General features: G+C 45.7%; 1 protein-coding gene across 2 annotated transcripts in view; it reads right to left on the bottom strand.

Moving 5' to 3' along the window:
- ARID3A (AT-rich interaction domain 3A) overlaps positions 1–5206 on the bottom strand; it is a 91911-nt gene extending 86705 nt beyond the window's left edge. For both annotated transcript variants that reach the window (XM_058163324.1, XM_058163325.1), the window contains exon 1: positions 4883–5206. The gene's annotated coding sequence lies outside the window, so the exon portion shown is untranslated. The remainder of the gene's footprint in view (positions 1–4882) is intronic.
- Between the last annotated feature and the right edge of the window lie 10832 nt (positions 5207–16038).

Raw genomic sequence — 16038 nt, 5'->3', positions numbered from 1 at the left:
CCTGGGAACTCTGAAAAATTGTAGTCTTAAGACTCTAAAAAAGGCTTTAAACTGGAGAACGTCAGTATACACCACACTGGAGGAGGGGGATCAATGATGTATGATTGAAGGGGACCACCAATTTCATTAGCTCACAAAAAGATCAATTCTTCCATGGAGTTGGAAGAAGAGAACGGTTTGTCAATGGCCACAATTGAGAAGATGCTTCTCAGGTATCATCAGTCTTAATTTAAATAGCTATTTTTCAGTACAACTAACTCAATAGATCTGGAAACTCCACACACACACACACACACACACACCCCAACTTAAATTTAACAGACAGCCCTGCCAACCAACCCTGTTCTCAGTCTCCTGCCAAGGCCGTCTCCCACCAAATACCCTTTTCTTCCCAACTGCCATGGAATCTTCATCAAGGCAAGCGCTTTAATGACATCAGAGGAAGCAGGAACCAATCAGGAGACCCTTAGTGGACACAGTCTATAATTCCTTTGGCCGCACAGCGCAAAGGAAGGAACCAAAATTATGCATTCTGGTTTTCATGTCCTCAAGGAAGAAAGTATGAAATCTGCATTTCCATGGATAAAAAGGGACAACAGAGAATGCCCCCAAAACAAATGCAGGTAGTCCTCGATTTATGACCACAATTGAGCCCAAAATTTCTGTTACTAAATGAGCCATTTGTTCAGGAAGTTCTGCCCCATTTTATGACCTTTCTTGCCACAGTTAAGTGAATCACTGCAGTTACTAAGTTAGTAACAAAGTTGTTAAGTGAATCTGGCTTTCCCCCCATTGACTTTGCTTGTCAGGAGGTCGCAAAAGGAGATCACATGATCCTGCGACACTGCAACTGTCATAAATATGAGTCAGTTGTCAAACATCTGAATTTTGATCATGTGACGATGGGGATACTGCAATGGTTATAAGTGTGAAAATCAGTCATAACTCACTTTTTCAGTGTCGTCATAACTTTGAACAGTCACTACATCAACTGTTGTAAGTTGAGGACTACCTGTACGGGGCAAAAATCCTCTGAGAATAACCTCATCTCAATCAAAAAAAGAAAAAAAGAAAACACTGTCCGTTTTACATATAACTTTGCATGGGTTTTGATATTTTGAATCTCCAAAAAATCCCAGAACATGGAAACTAACACTAATAATTTTACATTCACAATGTCAGTTGGTTGCGGCTTTTTTTTCCCCCAACAGCCACGATAGAATTTTTATATTACGGAAATTTTCAAGAACTGAATATTATTAATAGCGGTCCAGTAACCATGAGGGAGTATTACTGAAGAGTGATTGGCGTGGGTGGGTGTATAGATAATTGAATAGGTAAATTGCAAAAGGGTAGGCAAACAATAAATACCAAATATTTCAATTCTGGTGAATTTAGTAGTGCCTGTTTCTCATTACTTAATATAATTTAAGTTGCTTGCCTAAAATATATATAGCTAAACTCAAAATGACCAACAAAATATAACTAGAGTATGGCCCCTGGCCCTGGCTTAGATTGGTAAAATGTTATAATAAAGAAAAAAGGTATATGAATTGTCTATCTCTGCCTCAAAATACGTAATTTCAAATGCATTAAAGCATGAGAAAAGTATCTTCTCTTCCTCCTTTATGCAATTCATGCCTAGAAATTAAAGATGAATTATAATGTCTGCACATTTTCTCCTATCTAAAGCCAACCCTCCCTTGCCAAAAATATTTTAGTTCCCCACCAATTCCCCTTCAAACTATAGAGCCAATTCCAGATATAAACAAGGGTATAACAGTTGTCAAAGTTTGAGAAAAAGAAAAAAGAATTCAAGAAATGGCTGAATTGGGATGTCAAAAGGCAGCCTCATCTAAGCTTTGTTCTGGGCCAGAGACATTAATGCTTTATTAATCTGGAAAGCAGCAGAAAGTGAAACAAAAGGCAATTTACAGAAGCCTGTTAGCTAAGCAAAAAGAGGTGGTGGGATTTTTCTAGTTAGTGCTGATATTATCATCCTAAGGATAGGCAGAAATTATAGCAAGTTAAAGTGCGCAGGACAGACAACAAGGAGAAACGCTTCGCTCTCAAGGCTTGGGTGTATCTTTGCTGCAATTTATATTGCAGCAAATATTCTATTATCTGTGCTGCCAATCAATCCCCAAACACAAGATGTAAAGCTGTCCAGATCCCAAATGTTTTTCGCATGCCCTCTATTTTTTCCATGCACAGGGGCTTGAAATTTAAGACTCTTAATTCCTTGGACAGAATTCTCTGTCAAATGAAGTTAATAGCATAAGGTTAATCAGATTTTCAGATTTCTCCTTCCCATCTGGGAAGCATATTCTAAATTCAGCCTAGGAGCAGAAGCTATTTGAGCTGCATGTGGTGATGTGCTTTTACATATGGACCACATTCATGGACTGGAGCAGATGTGTGCCATAGAATGGTATCATGCGCGATGGATTTAATTTTAATATTTGGTAAGAAGAACAAGCCACAGCAGATGCACAGAGCTAAGAATTAAAACTAACTTCCTGAGTTTTAATGAAACAAAGATAAGGTGATACAATCAGCCAGTTACAATTAAGGAGTCATAAATCAACTAAATATTATTTTTCTCAGACTGATAAATGAGATGAAGTAAATTGACATTGATCATTTAAGGACATTTTGGGGTTAAAAAACTGCTCTGCTTTTTTCATTGCCTCTAGCTCAATAAACTTCTGTATACCACCTACGGACTCTGTAGCCTGTATGTATATGTATCTATGAGATTATGTATGTGTGTGCACGCATTTGCACCATGCCAAATTTTGCAATGGTGATGACCTTGACTACTTGTTATTAGTCACTCTCTTATAAAATTGCAATCATTGACTAAGCCAGACTTTTTCAACTCATAAAGTATGTTAGGAGTAAGGTGGTGTTGCATACTCATTAACATCATCAAGCAGTTTCAATATTTTGTCACCCTTTAGTGAGCAAGGTAAAAAGAACAAAGAGGCCAGACTCCACAGGCTGGATTCTAAATAGCTGGGGTCACCTTTTAACTTCTCCTAGATGTAACTTTTGGCAGGAGAGCAGAAACAATATGTCTGGGCATAAAGCTCTCTTGGCAGAAGCAAAACCATTGTCTATCCAAGGAGCTAGGCCTTAGTGATCACAAGCAGCAGAAGCGACATAATCTTGCATGTTTCAGGATTTTTGCTAGTTTGCAAAAGACTCAGGTGATCTAAATTCCAGAGAGGGCCCTGAAACACCCTAAATTACCTCTCACTCTGCTAGAGAGAAGCTTGTAAAAGCCAAGACTGCAAAGGGAAATCCAAGTCCTCAATCGTGTTTTTCAGCTTTTTTAAAAAAAGAGATCAAACTAGTAATTCCTGCAAAGTCGAATGATAGAGATAGCTCAGCAGTCAGGAGAAATATAGCCACAGGATGCAGACAAAAATTGCTGTATAACAAAGTTAAAGGGTGCCTTCCTTTAAATGCAATATTTCCAAAACCATCCCTTCACATGCAGGTTAAATAATCCACAGGCAAGCCTGATAGGTAGGCAAAAGAGAGGCACTGCATCTGTATATGATATATTGATCCAGTTGGTGCCTTCAAAGTCAACACAATCAGATCTCTCAACTCACTCTTGTTGCTGACACACTAGTGTGCATGCTTTCATAGTTACCAATAGTACATTCACCACTTTGACCTTGAGTCCTTCTAAACAGATATTATAGAAAAGGGGCTTGAAGATGAACTGGCCAAATGACTAAAAAGAGACTCATGCTACTACACACCCTTTTTATTAAACACGGTGTTCCATTTTAGCCATTAAATGGGGAGGGCATAGAAGGTGCCTCCAAAGTGAATACAGAAAAATATTATCTCTTTGTTACTGGTAAGTAAGCAAAATGCTGTCTTAAACTACACTGACAATCCCACCTACCAAGTGAGAGACTTTTCTGAATAAACATGCTGTTAATGGCATGCTATCTTTTAAGATTATTTCTAGGTTAAGGTGGAGAGACCTGGAATGTTAAAAAGGGTGCAAGATAAAGGCAGTTTCACAGAACGAAATATTCTGGATCCCAACAGCTTGTAATATTAAATTACAGAAGTATAAGGCAGCGTTTTCAACGAGATCCACTAAAGCAGACTTTCTTTTTTTTTAAAGTGCTCGTTCGACACTGTGTAAAATCAACCTAGAACAATCCAACAGAAAAAAAAAACAGTTGAGGGAAAAGTCGCTAAGCGATCCATACAAATGTTAATGGTGGGGGGGGGCGAAGCGAGCCAAATGGATTACTTTTAAAGACGTACTGTTTACCTTACAACTGTCTTTTAAAAAAACACACACCTCAGCTTAAAATTAAATTGCAAAATTAATCGAGGAGCGGAATTGCCAGCTTGCTCAGGAAAAGGGACAGCGAGGGACTCATTTGCACCCCAAGGGAGAGGGGGGGGGGAAATACACGAAGGAGAGCTGCCCGCCGCCTCCTCCCACAACTCGGTTTCAAATATAACCATGGTTTTCTCTCTCTCTCTCTCTCTTTTTAAAGTAAAGTCAGAATCCAAGGGCAGTTAAAAGAAAAGCAGCAACGCGGAGGCGATGCCAGGTCTCGCTCAACCCGTAAAGCACATTGCATATTAACTTTATTTAGCCATTTATTTATATCGCTCTGCTCCCCCCTCCCCCCATTAACACCCCCCCCTCCGTTCCCTTCTTAGGGAAAGCTGAAGATCTCTTCTTTAAAACGCCAACAATTTTGTTTTCCATTCGCTCGAATTTCAAAACACACAAACACGCACACACCCCTGGTCCCCGCTTGGAGCCGTTTGTCCATTTAAAAAAACACACAAAAACACACACATTCGAGAAGAGCGGATTCCTAATCTGTTTTACCTTGCAGAGAGGCAGGCGAGGGGAGCCTCATTTTTTTTGCTTCTGGCTGGGTTGCTTTCTTCCCCCGAAACCCCAGTCTCTGATCCAGCTGGGCCGCTCAGTTTTCCACGCGCGATGCTTCCTTCCCTTTTGATCTTCCAGACAGATTCTTTCTTCTCCACCCCCACCCCCCTCTCTTTTTTTTTTCCTCCTCTTTCTTCTTTTTCTTCCTCGCTGTGGCGTCCTCCCTCCCCCTTTCTTTTTCTTCCTTCCTTTTTTTAATTGCGTCGCTTTGAATGCTGCCTCCCTTATCTGGCTTGGATTAGTAAGTTTCCCTTTACAAGCGATTGCATGGCCTTCTCCTCCTCCTCCTCCTCCTCCCTCGATGCCTAAGGCGTGCACAGAGCTGGATAGACAAATCATAGGATGACAAAATAGCAATCAGATGCAAATTCCTAACCTCTGAATCAGGACCCAGCCATAAGAGAGGGCTGGGTCCTGCCCTGCTAAGGGAGCGTCGTTCAATTCCTCTCGGCGGAGGAAACACGGGCGAGAAGCCAGACGCTCGCAAAGAGACACGCCACCTGTATCCGCACGTTTCAGTCCTTTAGCAGGAGTCTCAACCTTGGCAACTTTAAGCCTGGTGGACTTCAACTCCCAGAATTCCCCAGCCAGCTTTGCTGGCTGGGGGATTCTGGGAGTTGAAGTCCATCAGGCTTAAAGTTGCCAAGGTTGGAGACCCCTGTTTTAAAGTCCTGCCATACTCTCGGGTCTATAACCCCCAATCCTCCAAAATCCAGGCTAACAGACCCCCACCCCCCATTTGTGATATTCACATACAAACAAAGCAAATCAACCCTAGTATAAAGCTTGGCCGGGTTCCCCCACCTCCTTAAGGCAACGGCTGGTTGGTTCCCACGACACCCCGAACCATAAGTTGACCCAGTCTAGCGTGCCGCGCAAATTCAGCCTGCGGAGGGGAACGTGCTTATGATTTGCCTTTTTTTTTTTTTTGCTATTATGGCTGCTAGGAATTCCTCGAGTCTGCCATTTAGGGGACTTAAGTGTAGGAGTTCAGTTGATCAGGGTGTCAATCTTCGCAACTTTAAGCCTGGAAGACTTCAACTCCCAGAATGCCCCAGCCAGCTTTGCTTTGCTGGCTGGGGCATTCTGGGAGTTGAAGTCCCCCAGGCTTAAAGTTGCCAAGGTTGGACACCCCTGCTTTAAATTACAAGTTGGCACTAGGGAATTGACACCCCCCCCCCCAAAAAAAAACCCTGCAGCAAAAGGGTGGGGCTCCCAGACCTGCCCTGCGAAACCCCAGACCCCCACCAGGTGGTAGCTTAAAAAAAGATGCAGACAATGGCAGCCCTTTGCTGCCATCTAGCGTCGGCCGTCATTCTTGCAGACGACCCCCCCCCAAACGCAAGCGGCTCTGGCAAACGGCCCCAGTTAGGTGATAAGCTCGGGTTGTTTGGATAGCTGGGGCCCACCTGAACCCCGTGGCCCGTTGCTAGAAGCCCCACGCACAGAGACGGAGGCTTCTTGTCAACTCATCCGAATTCAAATCCAGCTGCCCCGAGTTCTAGCTTTTATACTTTTATCACTTAGACCAGAGTTTTTCAAAGTTTCAGATGTGCAAGATTTCAATTCCCAGAATCCCCCAGTCAACAGGCTGAGGGTAGTTCTGTCACAATGTTGACTGACACCCCCCACACGCCCCTCTCACTATATATTGCTAGCTGAACCACTTTCCCCCCCCCTCTTTCTCCCATTTGCAACCGAGGATTAGAAAAGACTTTCTTCCTTTCCCAGCCGCCGCCCCCCCCCCACTTTTCCTCTTGCATGACCGCCCGGTGGTCACTTCCGGCTCTTTCAAATTCTTCGACCCCGGTTCATGGGGTTGGGTCTTATTAACAGCTGGTGATGCTTCTTCTTGAGCCTAGGGAGTGGGGTATGTGTGAAACCCACTACCATCACCACTACTCCTGGGCAAGTAGTATAGTCCGCAAGCCAGTTTCTAGAAAGGTGTGATTCAACTTCAGAAGAGAACGTTACAAACTCCCGCCCGATCCTTCCTTCTTTCCTTCCATTCTTCCTTCCTTCCTTCCATTCTTCCTTCCTTTCTTTCTTTCTTTCTTTCTTCTCTCTCCTCTTCTCTTTCTTTCTTTCTTTCTTTTCTTTCTTTCTTCTCTCTCTCTCTCTCCTCTCCTCTCTCTCTTTCTTTCTTCTCTCTTCTTTTTCTTCCTCGCTGTGGCGTCCTCCCTCCCCCTTTCTTTTTCTTCCTTCCTTTTTTTAATTGCGTCGCTTTGAATGCCGCCTCCCTTATCTGGCTTGGATTAGTAAGTTTCCCTTTACAAGCGATTGCATGGCCTTCTCCTCCTCCTCCTCCTCCTCCCTCGATGCCTAAGGCGTGCACAGAGCTGGATAGACAAATCATAGGATGACAAAATAGCAATCAGATGCAAATTCCTAACCTCTGAATCAGGACCCAGCCATAAGAGAGGGCTGGGTCCTGCCCTGCTAAGGGAGCGTCGTTCAATTCCTCTCGGCGGAGGAAACACGGGCGAGAAGCCAGACGCTCGCAAAGAGACACGCCACCTGTATCCGCACGTTTCAGTCCCTTTAAAGCAGGGGTCTCCAACCTTGGCAACTTTAAGGCTGGTGGACTTCAACTCCCAGAATTCCCCAGCCAGCTTTGCTGGCTGGGGGATTCTGGGAGTTGAAGTCCATCAGGCTTAAAGTTGCCAAGGTTGGAGACCGCTGCTTTAAAGTCCTGCCATACTCTCGGGTCTATAACCCCCAATCCTCCAAAATCCAGGCTAACAGACCCCCACCTCCCATTTGTGATATTCACATACAAACAAAGCAAATCAACCCTAATATAAAGCTTGGCCGGGTTCCCCCACCTCGTTAAGGCAACGGCTGGTTGGTTCCCACGACACCCCGAACCATAAGTTGACCCAGTCTAGCGTGCCGCGCAAATTCAGCCTGCGGAGGGGAACGTGCTTATGATTTGCCTTTTTTTTTTTTTATTATTATGGCTGCTAGGAATTCCTCGAGTCTGCCATTTAGGGGACTTAAGTGTAGGAGTTCAGCTTTCGATCAGGGGTGTCCAATCTTCGCAACTTTAAGCCTGGAAGACTTCAACTCCCAGAATGCCCCAGCCAGCTTTGCTTTGCTGGCTGGGGCATTCTGGGAGTTGAAGTCCTCCAGGCTTAAAGTTGCCAAGGTTGGACACCCCTGCTTTAAATTACAAGTTGGCACTAGGGAATTGACACCCCCCCCCAAAAAAAAAACCCTGCAGCAAAAAGGGTGGGGCTGCCAGACCTGCCCTGCGAAACCCCAGACCCCCACCAGGTGGTAGCTTAAAAAAAGATGCAGACAATGGCAGCCCTTTGCTGCCATCTAGCGTCGGCCGTCATTCTTGCAGACGACCCCCCCCCAAACGCAAGCGGCTCTGACAAACGGCCCCAGTTAGGTGATAAGCTCGGCTTGTTTGGATAGCTGGGGCCCACCTGAACCCCGTGGCCCGTTGCTAGAAGCCCCACGCACAGAGACGGAGGCTTCTTGTCAACTCATCCGAATTCAAATCCAGCTGCCCCGAGTTCTAGCTTTTATACTTTTATCACTTAGACCAGAGTTTTTCAAAGTTTCAGATGTGTAAGATTTCAATTCCCAGAATCCCCCAGTCAGCAGGCTGAGGGTAGTTCTGTCACAATGTTGACTGACACCCCCCACACGCCCCTCTCACTATATATTGCTAGCTGAACCACTTCCCCCCCCCCTCTTTCTCCCATTTGCAACCGAGGATTAGAAAAGACTTTCTTCCTTTCCCAGCCGCCGCCCCCCCCCCACTTTTCCTCTTGCATGACCGCCCGGTGGTCACTTCCGGCTCTTTCAAATTCTTCGACCCCGGTTCATGGGGTTGGGTCTTATTAACAGCTGGTGATGCTTCTTCTTGAGCCTAGGGAGTGGGGTATGTGTGAAACCCACTACCATCACCACTACTCCTGGGCAAGTAGTATAGTCCGCAAGCCAGTTTCTAGAAAGGGTGTGATTCAACTTCAGAAGAGAACGTTACAAACTCCCGCCCGATCCTTCCTTCTTTCCTTCCATTCTTCCTTCCTTCCTTCCATTCTTCCTTCCTTTCTTTCTTTCTTTCTTTCTTCTCTCTCCTCTTCTCTTTCTTTCTCTCTCTCTTTCTTCTCTCTTCTCTTTTCTCTCCTCTCTTCTTTTTTTCTTTCTTTTTCTTTCTTTCTTCTCTCTCCTCTTTCTTTCTCTTTCTTCTCTTTTCTCTCCTTTCTTTCTTTTTCTTCTTTTCTTTCTTTCTTTCTCTTGCTTCTTCTCTTTTCTCTCTCCTTTCTTTCTTCCTTCCTTCCTTCCTTCTTCCCTTCCCTTCTCTTTTTCTTTCTTTCTCTCTCCTTTCTTTCTTCCTTCCTTCTTCCTTCCTTCCCTTCTCTTTTCTTTCTTTCTCTCTCTCCTCTCCCTCCCCTCCCCTCCTTCTCCTCTCCTCTCCTCCCTTCCCTTTTCTTTCTTTCTTTCTTTCTTTTTATTTCTATGTATGTATGTATGTATGTATGTATGTATGTATCTATCTATCTATCTATCTATCTATCTATCTATCTATCTATCTATCTATCTATCTCTTCCCCCTCCTCGCACAGCTCTAGCGCCTTTAATAGCTCCGCGACGGCAAGCGGGGTGGAGTCGGTAAGAGATCCGTTAATTGCAAGGGAGGGGTTTGGCTCTTTGGAGACGCTCCCTAGGGCGAACTCTTGCTAAAGTCAGTTCCGCTTCTTTTCTTTGCTCTCGCTCGAGTTGGCTCTCTTTGAGTTAAAAGATCCTCCTCCTCCTCTTCTTCCCCCTTTCTCTCCGCCAGAGCCGTGCCTATCCCATTAACGTAATTACAACAGACATTTTTGTGGTTGGCGATGGGGGGCCCGGGAAGACAGAAGCAGTCAAGAGGCCGAAAGTCCATGTGCGTGGAAGGAAGAGCTCCTTATCTAAAGCGGCATCAGCATCGGGTGTGATCCCGCGCGTTTGGAGGGCCTTCATTCCCCCCCCCCTCCGCGATCCTTGTCGTGACCATGCAGTTTTTTTCTCGGATGCCCTCCGAAAAGCTTTGGATCGCGGGACCATCGTCCTCAGCCAACATGGCTGGCTGGCTGGAGCTGATAAGGGGAGGTGGATCGATCAACAAACTGGGGAAGGTTGGAATAACTTGCGAAGTAGATTCTGCGGAGAACATTGGGTATTTTAAAAAGTGGGTACCCGTGTAAGATATTTAAAAACAGTCATAGTATTAAATGCCATTTAAATAAATGCGTAAAAATTGTATAAAGAAACAGGAGCAAAATTAAAACCTCATATATCCTGTTAAAAGAACTCCCTTGGCTGCTACTTATCTCTACAAAATCTGGTTGCAGAAAATAGAACTCGGGCTATATAGTCAAGAGAAAAGGAACAGAAAGAATGGATCGTGGTTCAGCCAGCTCTGAGAGGCCTATTTTCATCCTAGTCGAGGGTCCTGATGGTTGCAAAGAATCAGCCTTGACAATTGGAAGAGTTTGCCTTCTTGTCATTGTTCTGCTTGTGGTGCCTGTGGTTGAGTCCTATCTTTGGAGATCGCGATTGAAGTCTTAAACATTTGCTGACAAAGGGATTTGGCCCAATTTTATTTAGGTTTTGAGCCACCCAGGTTTAATGGGTTTACAATTTACAACGCACTAAAAACAAAACAAAACAATTTCAGTCAAAACATACCCAATAAAATCAAGTAAAGACACAAAATACAGATAGTCCTCATTTAGCGACAACAATTGGGACCAACAACTTTGTCTTTAAGCAAAGTGTGTTGGAAGAAATGTCTATCTGGCTTCAGTTCCAAGTGGGGAGAAAGACACTGGAAAGCCATGCGGGGTTAACTTTGTAGGTTGTCTTGAGTCCCAGGCTTGGTTGAGTGAGTCTGCTTCCTGCCTAAAAAACCCCATGTTTCTCCATTTCTCATCCAGGGAAATATAATATTCTGCCTTTTTAATATTTCCTAGAATATTTCATTCTTCTAGGAGAGGGGCGGGTGCTAACTTCCTACAAGTGGTTGCTATGTGAAACTATGGCTGTGCTTATTTCGGCCTTCCTTTGCTTTATAGACCTGCAAAGACTGCACATATTAATATATTATTAAATACAATTAAAATATGATTTAAAAGCTTGGGGAAACTATATTTGCCTAATGCCAAAAGTATGCTAATGTGGATGCTAGTTGAGTTTCTCTGATCATTGATCAACCCCCCCCCCCAAAATAAAAAAAATGTGATTTTTTTTTTTGTGTGTGTGATATGTATGTCATCTTAAGGACAAATATAAACATTTTGAACATGTATACAATGTGATATTTCTATAGAAAAAGTCAATATATTATGTTCAAGAACAATGTTCCATTAAGGAATTGAAAACCTGAGTATTTTCTCAGGTGTATGAACCTCTTTAAGATATTTTTCGGTATGATTTTGTGCTGCTCTATTCTGATGTTGCTGGATGCATATCATCTGTTTCTCTTTTACTGTTCTGGTTTTTTTTTTTTCATTATGTAAAGCATCTATGGTCATTCAGAACCGGACATTCCCGAAACCAATGTAAATATATAAATAACTGCATATGTTAAAACATTGTTGTTATTGCTAATGAATAAAACGAAATTTGAATAAATGTATCCTTCGCGTTAATGGTTTTTCACAGCCGTTTATTGCTCGTTCATATTTCAACTAGAGCAATTTATGCGTTTAACTACTGTTGTAATTTACTTTTTGGGTGTTTTCTGATAGCAAACTTGTCAGCAAACAGCAGGGCATAAAAAAAATAAGAATATGCCAATGGGTCCAGTATTTGATTTCTCACAGTTAACTAGCCAGGTGCTCCAAAGTTTGGTCTGGTGTTTCAGGTATTGGCTCAGAAACTGGGAGACTGTGAGTTCTAGCCCCGTTTTAGCCATGAAAGCTGGTTGGGTAATTTTGGGCCAGTCACTCCGCCTCAGTCCAACCCACCTCACATGGGTGGTGGTTGTGGGGAAAATAAAAGGAGGAAGTGTTGTATGCCACCTTGGGTTATTTATAAAGAATAATAAAGGTGGGATATAAATAAATGTTACTCATAAATAGGAGCTACTCCAACAAGAATGTTATTCCTCTACAGCTAGAATTTGGATATATGGTGTTCCCAACCTTTTCAAACCAAGAAACTTGATAGACCTGCCTTTCACAACGATAATCCAATCAGCTTTCAAATCTCCTGTTTAGTGGCCATCAGCACCTTTTATGGTGATATTAATGCCACAGATTAATCCTGCACAGTGTGATGAAATGCTTTCTTTTCTAGTTTAAATAGTTTTCTGATCGGTTCATTGGGTGAACCCTGGTGCTCTGTTTATTTTTCTACGCTATGTATGATTTCATGTTTCAATCGGGGCTCAGTTACATTTCTTTCCAAGTAGAGCAAAAACTGGAAGAGAGAGCCAAGTTTTGTTTTGTTTTGTTTTGTTGCATTGCATCTCTGCATATGCCTAAGGAAATAAAGAGAACAAATCAATAGTGGGATTCATTTCGAAAGATTGTTGGGTGATTTTTCTCAACTTCTTCAAAAACGTTGCAAGAAAAAGACAAGACATGGGTATCACTGGTTAAAGATGGTCAAATGTATTTTTGAACCGCTAACCATCTTCAAAGGGGACACACGCACAGACACACAGTCCTCAATTTGCGACTGGTTGCTTATCAACCATTCAGAGTGATAGGCCCCCTCTCCAAAAAAGCCACTTGGGATTTGATTTTGAAGTCCCAACATTGCACACACACCTGCAATCATATAACTGCATTTTGGACAGTTAACAACCAGACCACATTTAAGCCCTTTGCAGTGCCCTGGTCATATGACCACAATTTACAATTCTTTTGCTAAAAGCCCGTATTTACTTCTTGGTTTCCAGCAAACAACGGCCCATAGCAAACCATGGTACCTGTTGGTACCTGTTCACTTAACAACTCTGGTGTTTGCTTTATGACCGCTGCATTTGCTTAAGAATTGCAGCCAAAAAGGTTGTAAAATTGGATCCGTCAAGTGATGACCTGCTTTGCAACCATCATGCTTTAACAATTATAAACTGCTAGGCTCAATTACGGTCATGAGTCAAGGACTACCTGTATATATTCTTCCATTCAATCATGTCCGATTCTCAAGACACTGCCTGGACAAGTCTCTGCAGTTTCCTTGGGAAGGTTTTTTTTTCAGAAATAGTGTGCTATTGCCTCCGTAGGACTAAGAGATTTTCTACTGCGGACCTTCTTGCCCTGCGAGACTCTCCTCTCTCGCAGGTTTGGCCCTCCTCACTACCGAGGGCCCACCTTGAGGACGGGTTTTGGAACCCCGAGAGTTGGCATGCTAAATCTAGGAGGCTTAGGGGATTTTTAATTAATTGTTTTAACTGTTTTTTAAGTGGGAGTTTTAATGGAAATTTTAGGGGGGGGAGGGAAACTGACGGGTTTGGGTTGGGGGCGGGGGAGGGATCCAGCCCCTGTGCTAGTTCGCGACATTACTTCACCTGGTCCGAAGGCAGGGGGGGAGGGCGTTGTTCCAGGACCAGAGGGTTGTTCGATCTGTACGGTAAGTGGGAGAGGCAGATATGGCAGGGGGGGGGTCGTATCGAGTGTTGGGAGCACGTGTTCGATGTTTGAAAGCGATCACGTGCTCCGGCCCCACAGTCCCTACCCGTTCCTCGGGCGGCTTCGATCCTCAGAGCTTGGAACTTCGGCTGATGTTATGTAATGCCCGGTCCGTGGTCAATAAGGCTCCCCTGATTTGTGACCTTATTCAGGGGGAGTCCGCGGACCTTATGGGCATTACGGAAACCTGGTTGGGCCCAGAGGGGGGGTTTCCCCTTGTTGAGATGTGTCCTCCAGGTTTCCGAGCATTTCATCAGCCGAGGGCCCAAGGTAGGGGTGGGGGGGTGGCGGTTGTTATTAAGGAAGATCTAGAGCCGAGGGAGGCCACTGTTCCTCAGATTGCCGGCTGTGAATCCCTCTATGTGCGGTGGGGCCATAGGAATCAGTTGGGCTTGGTGATCGCGTACCTGGCTCCTTGCTATGTGACCACAGCCCTGCCTGAGCTGTTGGAGGTACTTGCGGCTGTGGTGGTTGAGACCCCCAGACTTATAGTCATGGGGGATTTCAACCTGCCATCAGTTGGCTTGTTATCGACGGCAGCTCGGGAGTTCCAGGCTTCCATGACGGCCTTGGACCTCATTCGAGTAAATGATGGCCCTACGCACATGGGGGGAGGCACGCTGGATTTGATTTATATCTCTGGACAGTGGTTAAATGATCTGGTATTAGATGATTTAGTAACAGAACCTATGTCATGGTCCGATCATTTCCTCCTTCGCCTAGACTTCCGAACCGCCACTCACCATCGCAGGGAGACGGAACCTACATGTTGGTTCCGTCCCAGGCGCCTGATGGACCCTGAGAGGTTCCTGACGGAGCTTGGGCCATTCCCTGAGGATCTGGCCCGTGGCACGACTGAGGAACTGGTTGTGGCCTGGGAACAGGCTGCGGCTGGGGCCTTGGACCGTGTCACGCCTTTGCGGCCTCTGACCCGGCACAGATCTCGCCCGGCCCCTTGGTTCTCCGAGGGATTGAGGGAGATGAAACGCCGGAGGAGACGCCTAGAGAGCATCTGGAGGTCCAGCCGCTCCGAAGCTGATCGGACACTAGTTAGGTCCTATTCTAGGACCTACCTAGTGGCAATGAGGAGGCGAGGCGCCTACGCCCACCCTCATTGCGTCGGCAGATAACCACCCGGCCGCCCTGTTTCGGGTGACCCGCTCCCTCCTTCACCAGGAGGTGCGGGATGACCCTCTGCAGGGACGAGCCGAGGAGTTTAGTGGTTATCTATACGATAAAATCGCTCAGCTCCGGGACGGCCTGGACCGAAATTGGGATGATCCAAGCGAGGGAGAGGAGGCACGTCTTGTTGAGTCTGTTTGGGATGAGTTTGACCCTGTGGCTCCCGAGGACGTGGACAGGTTGTTGGGGAGGCTTCACGCCACGACATGTTTACTGGACCCGTGCCCTTCCTGGCTGGTACTGGCCACTCAGGAGGTGACACGAGGCTGGCTCCAGAGGATTATCAACGCTTCTTTGTTGGAAGGGGTTTTCCCTGCCGCCTTGAAAGAGGCGGTGGTGAGACCCCTCCTTAAGAAGCCCTCCCTGGACCCAGCTATTTTGGGTAATTATCGTCCAGTCTCCAACCTTCGCTTTGTTGCCGAGGTTGTTGGGGGTGCTGTGGCGACAGCTACCCCAATACCTGGATGAAGATGTCTATCTAGACCTGCTCCAGTCCGGCTTCCGACCGGATACAGCACGGAGACAGCTTTGGTCACATTGGTGGATGATCTCTGGAGGGCCAGGGACAGGGGTTATTCCTCTGCCCTGGTCCTATTAGACCTCTCAGCGGCTTTTGATACCATCGACCATGGTATCTTGCTGCGCCGGTTGGAGGGATTGGGAGTGGGAGGCACCGTGTATCGGTGGTTCTCCCCCTATCTCTCCGACGATGCATGAGCAGTGTTGACAGGGGGCAGAGGTGGGCAGCACCTCACTTGTGGGGTCCCGCGAGTCGATTCTCTCGCCTGCTGTTCAACACCTATATGAACGCGTTGGGTGAGATCATCAGTGGCTTCGGGGTGAGATACCAGCAGTACGCTGATGACACCCAGCTGTACTTTTCCACCCCGGGCCACCCCAATGAAGTTGTTGAAGTGCTGTCCCGGTGTTTGGAAGCCGTACGGGTCTGGATGGGGAGAAACAGGCTCAAGCTTAATCCCTCCAAGACGGAGTGGCTGTGGATGCCGGCATCCCGATTCAGCCAGCTGCAGCCGCGGCTGACTGTTGGAGGCGAGTCACTGGCCCCAAAGGATAGGGTGCGCAACTTAGGTGTCCTCCTGGATGATCGGCTGTCGCTTGAAGATCATTTGACGGCCGTCTCCAGGAGGGCCTTCCACCAGGTTCGCCTGGTTCGGCAGTTGCGCCCCTTCCTTGATCGGGATGCCTTGTGCACGGTCACTCATGCGCTCGTTACCTCTCGCTTGGATTATTGTAATGCTCTCTACATGGGGCTCCCCT

The sequence above is a fragment of the Ahaetulla prasina genome, chromosome 1, assembly GCF_028640845.1.
Source record: "Ahaetulla prasina isolate Xishuangbanna chromosome 1, ASM2864084v1, whole genome shotgun sequence".
NCBI lineage: Eukaryota > Metazoa > Chordata > Lepidosauria > Squamata > Colubridae > Ahaetulla > Ahaetulla prasina.
Note: the sequence above shows the minus strand (reverse complement) of the source record. Positions and strands in the feature narration are given on the sequence as shown.